The sequence below is a fragment of the Armigeres subalbatus genome, chromosome 3 (assembly GCF_024139115.2).
Source record: "Armigeres subalbatus isolate Guangzhou_Male chromosome 3, GZ_Asu_2, whole genome shotgun sequence".
Classification (NCBI taxonomy): Eukaryota; Metazoa; Arthropoda; class Insecta; order Diptera; family Culicidae; genus Armigeres; species Armigeres subalbatus.
Window position 1 is genome coordinate 166,634,336 of NC_085141.1, and position 12,337 is coordinate 166,646,672.

General features: G+C 39.0%; 1 protein-coding gene across 12 annotated transcripts in view; it reads right to left on the reverse strand.

Moving 5' to 3' along the window:
• The window catches only part of LOC134220973 (regulating synaptic membrane exocytosis protein 2), a 191,027-nt gene that overhangs the window by 129,925 nt on the left and 48,765 nt on the right, over positions 1-12,337 (reverse strand). The window lies entirely within an intron of this gene.

The following is a 12,337-nucleotide window of genomic DNA, read 5'->3' on the forward strand; positions in this document are numbered from 1 at the left end:
GAAGAAAGAAGAAGGAAGAAGGAAGAAGGAATAAGGAAGAAGGAAGAAGGAAGAAGGTAGAAGTAAGAAGTAAGAAGAAGGATGAAGAAAGAATAAAGAATAATGAAGGAATAAGGAAGAAGGAAGAAAGAAGGAAGTAGGAATAAGGAAGAAGAAAGAAGAATGAAGGAATAAGGAAGAAGGTAGAAGGAAAAAGGAAGAAAGAAGAAAGAAGGAAGAAAGTAGAAAGAAGATAGAAGATGGAAAAATGAAGAAAGAAAAAGGAAGGAAGAAGGAAAAAGCAAGAAGGAGGAAGGAAGAAAGAAGAAGAAAGAAAAAGGAAGTAAAGAAGGACCACTCGTAAAATGAGGTCATTTTTTCAACTATTCGGCCAAACGGCATTCGGCCAAACGACCCGTTCGGCCAAACGGCATTCGGCCAAATGGCATGACACCGGTAAACCAATGATGCAAATTACTTTTTTGATCATAAGCAATGGAAAAAAATGCAAAATTAAAATCTTGAAAATAAATCGTGATTTCTGGAAGAACTGCTCAACTGTCAATGGCACGCGGCATAATACTGCACCGGAATTTGCTGACAGACAAGATTATGGTGGCAGCCAGCTGGAAGGGGCAGGATGGACTCAGTCAGCGTCGGTCAAGATGTGGAATCACCATCGCAGGATGAGGTAAAGAAGGCTCTAAAGTTGAAACAGTGAAGCTGCTGGGAAGGACGAGATCACGGTCGAGCTTCTCAAACACGGAAGTAAGCAGCTGCATCAATCGATCCACCACACTATCCAGAAAATATGGGAGGATGAAGGTCCAATCTATAAGAAAGGACACAGACTAGAGCGTCCCAATTACAAAGAGATCAACCTTCTGAACTCGGCTTGCAAAATTCTGTCGCGTATTCTGTTTAACAGACTGATACCGCTTGCTAAGTCCTTCGTCGCTGAAAACCAGGCAGGTTTTCGTGAGGGCCGATCGACGATGGATCAGGCAGCTGTTTATCCTGCGGATGATTCTTGATAAACTCCGGGAGTACAACTTACAGACTTACCATCTGTTCATTGATTTCTAGGCAGCGTACTATTCAAAGACAGCGTACTATGAAAAGAAATGAGCTGTGGCAGGTAATGTTCGAACATGGTTTCCCGACGAAACCGATTAGACTGATACGTGCAACGCTTGATGGCTCGAAATCAAGTATTCGGATTGCAGACGAAGTGTCAGAGGGAGACAGCGATGATAGGTTTAGCTTAGCTTAGCTCAGCTTGATTGACTGTACCCATCGTAGTTGCTAGTCGTGATTGGCCGAGAAACAACTAATAATGCACAGCTCACCAATTGAATAGTTTTCTCGGGAGTCTAAATAAATTTCGATGACCGGCTGATCCGCTTATTGGAGAATCACGACTGGACAAGAAAAAAAATTTCACTTCTCTAATAAAAAATGCTGTAACAGAATAACAAGTTCTAATATAAATCCCAAAGAGGGAGACAGCGATGATAGGTTTAACCATTAACTCTACCAAGACAAAGTACATGGTTGCATATAGAGATAGAGGAAGATCTATATAGTGGTGTTGGTGCTGAGATAGTTCGTGATGGGAATGCGTTTGAAGTTGTTGATGAATTTATTTACCTTGGAACGCTTGTGACATGTGGCATTGAGTTTCCCGTGAAGTGAAAAGACGTATTGCTGCTGCGAATATGGCCTTCTACGGCCCCGCAACATGCATACGGAAACGAAATTTTGGTCTGTATAAAACTCTGATTTTACATGCAAAAAAAGGCGTTCATGAATTCTTGAAATAAAAAGATCTCGGTGTATTTTGAGTCAGGATTTCGAGAACAACAGTAACGTTTTCTAAAATGTTCTGGAAAATGAGACTGGTGTGTAGTAGATACGATCAGGTCTATAAAGTATCGAAAAAAAGTGATTCACTGTACCAAAGACTAATTAAGACGGATCTGTAACTCTGTAGGCTCATGCGAGGGACCCAAGTTTTTACCTGCCTTGCGACTAAATAGAGTCACTAGTAGCCTATGGCAACCACATCTCGTTTGGAAGAACACTTTTGATTTAGTTTTGTTTAGCAATGCAATGCAAAATGCAATTGCAAATTCATTTCATTAGTTTATTTTCTTATTTTTCAGAATTGGCATCGCACGAGAAAGGAATATCTACTCGTCAATTCTGGGATTGACAAGCAGTATTCATGGAGCGTTTCTAGCATTCTCCATATTTTCCATGTGAAGCCATCGGTGAAAATTTTCCCTGGCTTTTCTCGAATTTGCCGACTCATGAAACAATTTATAGTGAGGTCTCTTCGAACTGTAACCGGCGTTGGTTCAACATTCCAAACAATTTCACTTTTTTACTCGTGTACGGGGTGGCAGCTAATCGGGTAATGAATCCGTCTGAGAACGGTAATCTGATTCTGTAATCTGATATCTGGAAATGTCCGGAGTGGCAGATTGGAGTTCTACAAGCTCTACTAGGGAAATATCAACCAGTGTTAATTAGCTAGTTCGATGCGTATTGCGAACTACATGTTCTCTTTTGTCCTCAGTGCTGTTGAACAAAGAGAAATACCTATCGTATAATAGTAGTAAAAGAGCCTTCTATAAAAAGTTTGTTTTTGGAGCGATCATATAGCCTTTAAGTATACTTAGTATACGAGATTTTATTCATGTGGATATCCAAATCAAATATTATATTATGTCGCTTTTCGGTCAGGCAAGCACCAGTCAAACTACGACCAGAGGGTTTTTGGACAACACTAGTACAAAGTGTGGGATTGTTTACAGCCCGTACTTAATGGCGCTGCTCTGATCACGCTTAAATGGAACGGTGGTGGCAAACGGCTTCACGTGTCAGCAGCATTGCAACTCAATCATGCAGGAGCTTGAGAATAAATCCTTTCAAGAACTGCAAATTGAAGATCAGGCCAATTCCAAAAGCTGAACGATTTATCGGAGCAGCACCATAAGCTATATCGTCCGGTTCGCCTGCATCTCAATCGCAATCATTATACGACACCTCAAAGTAGAACGGGTTTACCTGGGAGTGCAACCAATACGTTTGGACAGTCTATGGCACCAGCTGTCTTGTATGGGACATGAACATCTTAATTAGTCTTTGGCTGTACTGCATTTTGGTATTGGCAATCAGTTAAATTTGAATATGCTTTTTTGGTGTGTATTTCTTTCGAATGCAACGACATCCGGATGGAGTTTGGTATCGATAAATGTCGATCCATACATGGCCGGGGTTCAGCCAAATCGCACCAAGCGCCTATAAAAAATCACCCATTTTTCTGTCCAAACTTTCGTTTAGCACTTTTAATTGATCACAGATCGTACCGAAAATTCCTCAGCCCCATAGCTAAGAATATTCTACAACAAACGTACATATGAATTGATATGAAATGATTTCCGTTTCCGTTTGACGAATAAAATATCACAAGTCAGTTTAAAAGCCGCTTGGTGCGTTTTGGCAGAACTCCGACCAGTTTCCGAGTCAACGAACAGGAGGAAATTCGAAACGTGGTTGAAGGCGAAACGTACGAGTTCCTATGTTTCCTGCAACGAAAAGAAATTCGCCATATGATGATCTAGAAAGAGCTGCAGGAAAAGTTCTTGCATCGTGTCAAAGGTATTCTGGAGAGCCTGTTGTCGGCCGGCCACAAGGTGAAGGCGATAAAAACGTTTGCCGTGCCATTGTTGACATACAGTTTCGGGGTGGTGAAGTGGACCAAGACTGACTTGGAGGCGTTAGAACGAGCAGTACGAGTGGCGTTCACCAAGCATCGCATGCGCCATCCAAAATCGTCCATTGAGATAGTCACCTTGCCACGTACAGTAGGAGGAAGAGGCGTCACCGATATACAAACTAAAGCTTCCAATGAGTGATTACATTTATTATGATTAAACCATTCAACTCTATGATTAAAGATTATGATTAATGATTTATTCATTTTTGACAATGATTAATGATTATGATTAACGATTAAAATAATTTTTGACAATGATTAACGATTATGATTAAAGAATAAAACGTTTGAAGTATGATTAACGATTAACGATCGTGATTAAATGTTGACACAATATGTGTATGATTAATGATTAACGATCGATATGATTAATGATTAATGATTATGAATAATCAAATTAAATGTTTTGCATAGTGATCAATAATCAAATAACCTTTCTACCAAATTATGTTATTAAAGGTATAAAAATTGTATGATTATGATTAAAGAATAATGAATAAAAGCAATGTATACAATGATTAAAATTGATGATTAATGAATAAACTCAAAACAATCATGAATACGATTAGTGATTAATGATTAAATGCAAAAATCTATGATTAACGATTAGTGATTAATGATTGAATCGTATTTTTTGTATGATTATGATTAATGAATAATGATTAAATAACCTATTATTCATTAATCATGATTAAATCTATGATTAATCACTAATGCTCTGATACAAACACTATGTGTTTCCCAGATCCAGCAGTTGCGAAGATACTTCGTGGAAAGCCAGAACCGCAACGAAATCTATGGCGCTGTGTGTGAAGCTGACCACGGATTCAGTGCCCTGCATCTGGCGCAGAAGGACTATCAGCTGAATTGCGACTTCAAATCTATCGCATCGCATTTGGAGCTGGAATATATCGACAAAGCGGCGTCGAATACATGGCTGGTGCGGGGTGAACTCTTCTCAGAAACAGAAGTATTCATGGTAGCCATCCAGGACCGAGTAATTGCAATGAAGAATTATCGGCACTATATATTGCACGAAAAAGGGGAGGATCGCTGCAGGAAGTGCAATTCATTAGGAGAGACGATCGAGTATATCGTGTCCGGGTGTTCAGCCTTAGCTGATTCAGCCTATCTCGGTCGCCATAACGAAGTAGCCAAAATTGTGCACCAATAGCTTGCTTTAAAGCACAACATGGCCAACCAGTTTGTCGCCTACTACAAATATGTACCTTTCCCGTGGAAAATAGTTTCATGAAGCTGTACTGGGATCACGAGATCATTACGGATGTCCTCATTCGTGAAAATCGGCCCGATATTGTGGTCTACTACAAAAGGATGAAGCAGATAACCCTCATCGACATTGCTGTACCGCTACACCATAATGTCCAAACAACATTCTCCAACAAGATAACGAAGAACCACGACTTGGCGGAGGAGTTGAAGAAGCAGATGTGGCACCTGGAGGACGTGCATATAATTGTTATCTCAGCAAGGCCCTCCTTAGCCGTGCGGTAAGACGCGCGGCTACAAAGCAAGACCATGCTGAGGGTGGCTGGGTTCGATTCCCGGTGCCGGTCTAGGCAATTTTCGGATTGGAAATTGTCTCGACTTTCCTGGGCATATAAGTGTCATCGTGTTAGCCTCATGATATACGAATGCAGAAATGGTAACCTGGCTTAGAAACCCCGCAGTTAATAACTGTGGAAGTGCTTAATGAACACTAAGCTGCGAGGCGGCTCTGTCCCAGTGTAGGGATGTAATGCCAATAAGAAAAAGTTATCTCAGCAACCGGAATCGTCCCGAAATCTCTTCTGAGATCCTTAGGAGAGCTGGAACTATCACATAATCTCCATAGCATGAGTCATGACAGACAAATGACAGTGGTTCTTGGAACTTGCAGCATCGTAAGAACATTCCTGAACCACCATAACTAAAACATCCAGTACAAACGTTTATTATAGGATTTTAAGTCAACCGGCGAATGAGATCCACAGAGCCTAATCCCCTTTGGCCTTCGGATTGTCCGGGGTAGGTGAAAATTCCCAGCACGCTTACTGAGGAAGTGCCAAAACTCTATAATAATAATAAAAGAACGAACAATTGGCAAAGGCCAGCGTCGCCGGTAGGCTCCCTGATAAAAGGGCAGAGGAGTAGGCCGGACGACATTTAAATTGGATTTAAATTTGATTTGGATAGGATTTGGATTGGATTTGCATTGGATTTGAATTCGATTTGTATTGAGTTTGTATTGAGTTTGGGTTGGATTGGATTTGGATTGGATTTGGATTGGTTTTGGATTGGATTGCATTTGGATTGGATTTGGATTGGATTTGGATTGGATTTGGATTGGATTTGGATTGGATTTGGTTGATTTGGATTGGTTTGGATTGGTTTGGATTGGTTGGATTGGTTTGGATTGGTTTGGATTGGTTTGGATTGGTTTGGTTGGTTTGGATTGGTTTGGATTGGTTTGGATTGGTTTGGATTGGTTTGGTTGGTTTGGATTGGTTTGGATTGGTTTGGATTGGTTTGGTTGGTTTGGATTGGTTTGGATTGGTTTGGATTGGTTTGGTTGGTTTGGATTGGTTTGATTGGTTTGGATTGGTTTGGATTGGTTTGGATTGGTTTTGATTGGTTTGGATTGGTTTGGATTGGTTTGGTTGGTTTGGATTGGTTTGGATTGGTTTGGATTGGTTTGATTGGTTTGGTTGGTTTGGATTGGTTTGGATTGGATTTGATTGGTTTGGATTGGTTTGGATTGGTTTGGATTGGTTTGGATTGGATTTGATTGGTTTGATTGATTTGGATTGGTTTGGATTGGTTTGGATTGGTTTGGATTGGTTTGGATTGGTTTGGATTGGTTTGGATTGGATTTGGTTGGTTTGGATTGGTTTGGATTGGTTTGGATTGGTTTGGATTGGTTTGGATTGGTTTGGATTGGTTTGATTGGATTTGGATTGGTTTGGATTGGTTTGGATTGGATTTGGATTGGATTGGATTGGTTTGGATTTGTATTGGATTGGATTTGGATTGGATTTGGATTGGATTTGGATTGGATTTGGATTGGATTTGGATTGGATTTGGATTGGATTTGGATTGGATTTGGATTGGATTTGGATTGGATTTGGATTGGGATTGGATTTGGATTGGATTTGGATTAAATTGGAATTGGATTGGATTTGGATTATATTTGGATTGGAAACAAAGGAATTAATTATTCTTATTTGTTATCTTCTTCTTCAATGGCTCTACATTCCAACTGGAATTAGGCTTTTTCAACAGTATTCTGTTAGCATTTCTTCAGTTAGTAATTGAATGCCTTTCTATGCCAGCCATTGCATGAGTATGTATCTTGTGGGATTGGATTTGGATTTGGATTGGATTTGGATTAAATTGGAATTGGATTGGATTTGGATTATATTTGGATTGGAAACAAAGGAATTCATTATACTTATTTGTTATCTTCTTCTTCAATGGCTCTACATTCCAACTGGAATTTGGCTTGCTTTTCAACTGTATATTTCAACAGTATTCTGTTAGCATTTCTTCAGTTAGTAATTGAAAGCTTTTCTATGCCAGCCATTGCATGAGTATGTATCTTGTGTGGCAAGTACAATTGATATACTATGCCTAACTCCTAAATTCACGGTAGTCTCGAAAATTTCATAAAAGATCCTATAGATTTTACGTATACTTAGTATACGAGAAAGGCAAAAACTTAAACGAAAGTCGTTAAAAACAATGTAAAAACCTCTGGGGAAAATTCGCGATAATCCAAAAACCCACATGAAAAACCTCTAAATGGGTCTATAAAATGATTTGCGTTAAAACCGACTTCGGTGTGTTCAACTAGCGATTTTTTTTACTTTTTCACGCGGATTTGGGGATTTAAGCAGTTTTGACTTACGCTGAGCATATCCCGCGTTAAAATCACAATCATGGACCTAACACAATGGATACGTTTGCGTGCGTTTTGACAGTTTTCCCATCAATTGTGTTTGGCATGTCAGTCTAAGGAAATGTGCGTTAGAAGCAAACATAAAATAAGAATAACAAGTTTTATTTTATCAAGAGCTAAGTTTGCTTGTATGTGGTGATAATCATTTGCTCATAGCGTAAAATGGTTTCTTTATTGTAATAGGTGTAATTTTTCATTAGTTTGTTTCAAAATCACGACGAATGTTTTCATATGTATTCTTATGAATAGATTAAACTTGTCGCAAATCTTCCATCTGTAGGGGAACATGCCGCTTGAAACGACTTTCTGATGGTCTTGCTTTATAGCCGCGCATCTTACCGCTAGACTAAGGAGGACCCCCAACAAACAAAGACACATTTTCATCGAATTATATCACAAAACCCTACGATGACAGGAAATTTATATATTTAAAAAAATATTTTCAACACGAGTTGTCCATTTATTCAACTAGGCTTGCCAGTCTATCAAACATTTTTATTTATTACTCCACATAGCGAATACACTCACCCAAGCAAATTGAGTAAAATGTGGATATGTAAATACTATTCTAATGTTGGTTTTCCATTATGGCACCCAAATGATTGTTATAATGAATTTTTTGCAGTTCCTGATCATAATACCTGGCTTACAGTTGGCGTTTGAGTGATAAAACGGCCTACTTTTCCATACCAACAGAATGGGTGCTTTAATGACCATTATGCAACTCAAATGGGTTGCATAATATTCATTATAGCACTCATTTGGGTGCTATAATGAAAAACCTACATTGGGACAGTAGTTACATGACTACATTTAGCTGAATTAGTCTGGATGAGTGTTTAAATAGTGTACTCTAAGCGTCTCGTAATAAATGAAATGGTTTGTTGGACATAACATCACAATTTTCCAAAGGCAATTGCATCCATCGCTTCATAGCTTGTCCGGCTATGCAATTTGGCACGATAAGGTCAATAATTTATTTTTTGCAATCCCTGATCATAATACGTGTTTGAGTTATAAACATTTCCATACCAATGAAATGGGTGCTTTAATGACCATTATGGAACTCAAATGGGTCGCATAATAGTAGTCATACTCGTTGCAAAACTCGATTATATTAGCACGAGTTGTGCGTTTATCAAACGAGGCTTGCCGAGTTGGATAAATACTACGAGTTTTGCAACGAGTAGCACAAACTACTATTATGCGACCCATTTGAGTTCCATAATGGTCATTGAAGCACCCATTTCATTGGTATGGAAAAGTTTATAACTCAAACACGTATTATGATCAAGGATTGCAAAAAATAAATTATTGACTTGTAGAGACGAGCCAGCCCTGGGCTAAAAGCTTGGCTAAAGATCTCTCAACACATATATGTAAAAATATGTTGTGATTTTAAATGTATTTTCATGCACATATTTGGAGCATGCAAATAAACGTAACATTCAATCGATCTTGCTGTTCTTTTGAATCGAAATAAATTTAAACAGATCTGATTGAAAAAAAAATTGAATATAGGGTAAAGTGTCCAATAGTGGACCCCCAACCAATAGTGGACCCTCCAGCCATTTTTGGATTATTCAAGCACAATGTAAACATTTTGTTATGAAATTCCATCGGGAGAACCTACCCTACAGTCCTATGATTTGATTACATGCATTGGAAATGCTATGGAAAGTAAAATAAGATGATTTTTTACAATTGGGCATTTTACCCTAGAATGTTATTTCGTTTGATGGTATTAGCTGCAATTTTTCACGTGGTTGAATTTTCAAAACTATTTGCTGTAAAAAAAAAGAAAAACAAAATGTCGTCCAACTACTGAACGATCGAACCAAAATCACTAAATGATCGAAAACATCCTTGCAAGCTATGTTGCCAGCGATGACTGAGTGTCATCCATCCTGAGTGTCCAACCTTTACCAATTTAGCTTAACTGCCTCGCGACAAAAAAAACATTTAACTTGCCCGCTGGCTACTACCAACTGTGGAGGATTGGATTTCATTCGATAGAAGCAGCCAAAGTACAGTCACAGTCGCTCAGCGACAGTCGCCTCGCGTAGGTTTGGTGGAAGCTTCGGGAAGCGTATAGCAACATGCCCTAGCTTACCGGTAGAAATAATCATGCGTCGACAAATCTCTTTCTGATATCGATAGCGCGTGGAAACGTGTGGGGGTGCATGGTACATTGTGTGCTAGCACCACCGTTTTACCTCGCCAAATTTTGAATGCTTCATCCTAATGTGGAAAATCTCAGATTTTTATATCTTCCTTCCTATTATTTTGATGCTGCTTACATCTAGCCTACATAATTGATTGACAAAAAAACATTTAACTTGCCCGCTGGCTACTGCCAACAGTGGAGGATTGGATTTCATTCGATAGAAGCAGCCAAAGTACAGTCACAGTCGCTCAGCGACAGCGACAGTCGCCTCGCGTAGGTTTGGTGGAAGCTTCGGGAAGAGTATAGCAACATGCCCTAGCTTACCGGTAGAAATAATCATGCGTCGACAAATCTCTTTCTGGTATCGATAGCACGTGGAAACGCGTGGGGGTGCATGGTACATTAGCGCCACCGTTTTACCTCGCCAAATTTTGAATGCTTCATCCTAATGTGGAAAATCTCAGATTTTCAAATCTTCCTTCCCATTATTTTGATGCTGCTTACATCTAGCCTACATAATTGATTGACAAAAAAACATTTAACTTGCCCGCTGGCTACTGCCAACTGTGGAGGATTGGATTTCATTCGATAGAAGCAGCCAAAGTACAGTCAAAGTCGCTCAACGACAGCGACAGTCGCCTCGCGTAGGTTTGGTGGAAGCTTCATGAAGAGTATAGCAACATGCCCTAGCTTACCGGTAGAAATAATCATGCGTCGACAAATCTCTTTCTGGTATCGATAGCACGTGGAAACGTGTGGGGGTGCATGGTACATTGTGTGTTAGCGCCACCGTTTTACCTCGCCAAATTTTGAATGCTTCATCCTAATGTGGAAAATCTCAGATTTTCATATCTTCCTTCCTATTATTTTGATGCTGCTTACATCTAGCCTACATAATTGATTGCCTAGTTAGTTTTGTTACTCCCATCTCAATCATGATAAATATGAGGGAATACCCACAAGGCGTTTTATTAAGAACCTTCAGTTGATGGATCAAATAACCATTAGTTATGTCAGATTATCTGGATGTGGTCCCAAATGGGTACTTGCACAAAACTTTACACGGCAAATCATTGTTGAAAGGTACGACCGCGCCAAACGATACATAGCAATGCTATTCACCCATAAGAATCAAGTAAACGGGGTGAAGAAAGCGCGGCGATACCTTTCTTGAAGGGTACGCCACGTGCAATTTTAAGAAAATCAGGCAATATACAGGATTCTGTTTTTTTGCTCGTATTTTTAATCCACTCACCTTATTTCACCTCCAAAATCTTTGGAACATGTTCAAAAAAAAATCTGGATAAATCAAAGAAAAATCACATGATAATTAATATGCGCCAAACATTTAAGATGAGTGCAAAATTGAGAAAATGTAAATCGTGTAAAAACAGAATCCAGTTTACTAAGATGGCAAACGGCTATAATGGTCCTTATAGCCCTAATTTCTGTGATGAAGAAAAGTAGGCCGTTTCATCATTTAAAAAGCTAGTATAAGACAAGGAATGGTTAAGTAATGATTCCGCGTTTGAAATTCCTTTAGCAGTACGGAGCTGGTAAGAAGAGCAAATTTCGTAACGCTAATAACTCTTGCTATGTAAAAAATATTCCTTTTTGCGGAAACATATTCCTTTCGCTAAGAAAAGTGACATTTCTCCCATACTTGAGCAACTGTCAAATTAATTTCAGCGAAAAAAGCCAATTTTTCGTCACCTCTCTCCTTGAGAGCATCATACTCCGTTTAAAAAGGAACTGTAAAACGAATATGTTATGATGAGTAGGAATTTCGAATAAATTACGTCAAAGAATAACAAAACGGCCAACTTTACTTCACCAAAGTATTTTTTCATAATGCGCTGAAGAGTATTTGCTTTAAACACTTATTGCTATTTAACGTTTTGACTCAAACCGGCCCGAACCGGCTCATATTCCTCATAGAAATAGGTCATTATTGCATGAAAAAACGAATTGTCGAGGAGGCAGTAAAGTTTACGACAGGTATTTTCGTCTGCTTCCAATCTTTTTTGTATTTATTTGTCTTTATTTATACCTCTTATGTTCTGATTTCCGTCATAGGCATAGGCTCGAAACTCAACAAAAATTCATGTTTTTGCAATACAGGGTGTCTGCAAATTATCCGTACAGATTTTGGCAGTTTGCTTCTACAAAGCAAAAAAAGATAGTAATTGACTCACTCAGTAGTTCTGTGGGTTCTACAGCTCAGCATGTTATAACAAATGTGTTTTCTGGCAATACTGGGTGTCAGCTCATAGGCAATAAGGACTATTAGTATTTGTGGATACTTCTTACAAGATTTTTGAACAAAACGACAAGGCATTCCAACTCGACGGATTTGAAGCAAATTTATCATTCGTTGTGGCCCATCTTAAAAACAAGAGCCAGTAATCGCAGCCAGCAAACAAGAAAACAATCGCAGGAGTATTGATGT